Source organism: Mandrillus leucophaeus, unplaced genomic scaffold, assembly GCF_000951045.1.
Source record: "Mandrillus leucophaeus isolate KB7577 unplaced genomic scaffold, Mleu.le_1.0 Scaffold1424, whole genome shotgun sequence".
NCBI classification, from domain to species: Eukaryota; Metazoa; Chordata; class Mammalia; order Primates; family Cercopithecidae; genus Mandrillus; species Mandrillus leucophaeus.
Window position 1 is genome coordinate 202,754 of NW_012101393.1, and position 2,877 is coordinate 205,630.

At 36.3% G+C, this 2,877-nt stretch overlaps 1 protein-coding gene across 1 annotated transcript in view; it reads right to left on the bottom strand.

Annotated features, from left to right (window-relative positions):
* The window catches only part of KCNH8 (potassium channel, voltage gated eag related subfamily H, member 8), a 189,157-nt gene that overhangs the window by 20,977 nt on the left and 165,303 nt on the right, over positions 1–2,877 (bottom strand). The gene's annotated exons all lie outside the window — the stretch shown is intronic.

Below are 2,877 nucleotides of genomic sequence, written 5' to 3' on the forward strand. Positions count from 1 at the left end.
TTTACATGGAGATTAATCAGCAAAATTGCATTATTCTTGAGAATAAAAAAAGCTTTCCTATTTTGGATCACATGAATGGAAGACGATCAGAAGTATTCTCAGCTACTCTGCTTCCTGCTCTCCTTGTTCTTTCCAGTCACTAGCAAGAAAAGAAGCAAACCACCTGGTCTGCTTCCTTTGAAGAGCCTTGGAAAAGGAAGGAAAAATAGTCTTGCTAAAACCCATCCTATAACTACTGGACTCTTGACTGGGATCATTCAACTTTGTAGACTAAGAAGAGGAAAGAAAGAGTGTGGGAAAAGACAATTGAGGTGGTGATGGAAGGGCCAGGGCAGTAAACACAGAAAAGGCTAACTAGTAGCCCTCAACAGAGTCACTATAATAGTGTGTGCTTTTTGCTTTGCCCCAGACATGGCTTCTCTTCTCACTTTTCTGTGCCTCCGTCTTTTTTGAAAATTGATTCCCTTATACCCGATCATCAATAATTTATAATAAAAATAAAGCAAAGAACTGAAAATCTCTAAGATTACTATTCAAACTCTGGGCTGTCATGGTTATTGACTTAAAGGAATAGTTGTTCTTTTGGTGTATAGGGATTTTGTTGTATATATTACAGGTATAATAACATTGCAGTGACTTATAGGCAATAGTCCATTCAGTGTAGGCCATCGATGCTGAGTGAAATGTATAGTTTACTCATGAAGTTCTTGTACTTGAATCTCATTAGCTCAAAATTTCTTGAAGAAATGGCATTCTTAGACTCATCTTTCCAAATACGTATGGTTATTTTAATTAATGATGAGGTCATACTTTTTGTTTGTTTGTTTTGCTGGGATAGTCATGATGTTACTCTTGTTCATTTTTCACAGCATTTAAAACTCTGTGTTTTTAACAAAAACTGGGCCTACATGGAATTACAGGGGAACATTTGTACACTAGCATTGTTGGATAGAAAAATTAGTTTACCCAGCTAAAGACACAACAGGGCAAACTTAATCTAAGAAATGAGAAACAATGAGCGCATTCTCTAATTAGAATTCTGTTTACATTTGCATTGGCAAGTTAATCATTCCTTTGTTTCAAGAAGACTCTATTGGCTCTAATTGAATTCTCTGACTAATAACCTGTCAAGTATTTGTACTTCTACAAGTTTGTGGAAATTTCATACCTCCATTTTGTCATGGAGACTTGGTGTCTTGGACAAGTTGCTTAGATACTGACTCACAATCAGTGCAGCAGACATTACTTATACCAATAATCCATTATCCCACCTGCCATAATTGCAGGCAGGACCTAAGTTTATTATATTATTAAATATTCAGCCTCACATTAGCCTCTGTGCAGGAATATCAGTTACTTCCTTCAGGCCATCTATATAAAAACAGCTGCTTTCTGCATGTAGCTGGATTCACCTGTTATACACTGCCATGAAGTTCAACCACAGAACTCTTCCTTCTCAACTGATGTATCTTTTCATTTTCTTCCTGGAAAATGCTTTCACGAAGGCACTAGGGTTTTTATACTCATAGTTAAACAAATCTAGAATTTGCCTCATGATACTTTGCTGGGATAGCCACTTCAAAGTTACAAATGACTAGATTCCATCAAATCTGTCCTGACTAAAGGGGAAACAGAACAAAGTCTAGTGGTTGAAATTCATGAACTTCCAGTTACACAGTCCTAAAAAAAAAAAGTCCTGTGACTTACTAGCTGTAACCTCGGTCAAATAATATAATTATTAAATTATTGGTTTCTTCATATGTAAATTAGGAATGGTGTGAGGAAGACACTAGATATTAGATAATGAAAACCAAGCACTTTAGCAATGTGCAAAGAGTTTAATAAATGCTTGCCTACACGATGCTGATGATCATAAAGAAAATGAAAACATTTATACTGTGGCAAGTGCTACAAAGGGTTCTGGTTACCTCCTTTTATGCAATATCCTCCCTTCTTTCTTAGTTAACAGAACTCTCAGCAATGCACCCTCCACAAAGGACCTGAGAACCTTTCTCAGGTTCCCTTGCCACTTGGTTTGGCCATGAGGCTAAGTTATGAGATGGTAGCATATAAGTGAACAGGTTTTAAGAAATTTTTAGAAAGGCTCATAGAAACACTGTAACCTCTGTCTTACTCTTGCACATTTCTTTTGTTTGTACTCTGAAGTATGGATTAAGTGAATGTATGTTCAGCAGTCCCCATGGAGAATGAGATCTTGGAGAAGGAAACCATATTTTGAGAATGATGATGCAAAAATAATAAATAATACATCCTGGCACCTTATTGACACATGGGAGCTTTCATATTTTTCATTTCTGGACTTGTCTATGAGAGGGAAACAACACCTGTTATTCTGGTGGTTTTAACATTACAAATTAACTTCAGCCTAAATTATACAGAGGATTTTGTTGTTGTTTAAAGTTTAGGATGTTGTAGTCTTAGAACAGATCTTCATTTTCAGAGTTCTATGAAAGGCAGAGGAATTCAAATTGAAAAATACAAAAAAAAGTCTCTTTTTTTTTCATAAGACAGAGAGTATAGAAAGGTCTGAGGTGAAAGCAGTGCAGTAAAAAGGAAAAGCTGTCTGATGAGAACAGTTAAGACATAAAGACGTTTATGGAACATAAAGGCCATTTTGCTTGTTGCTGAGGAGGATTTTGTAGAAATAAGAGAGAAAAGACAATTAGTGCCAGGAGAAACTTGAATGAAAGCACTGAAATGCTTTAAGAGCTTCTAAGAAGCTTCCTAATGTAATATTAAAAGTGGGCCTGTAATCTTAGCACTTTGGGAGGCTTAGGCAGGCAGATCACTTGAGGTCAGCAGTTCAAAACCAGGTTGGCCAACACGTTGACCCATTTCTACTAAAAAATACCAAAA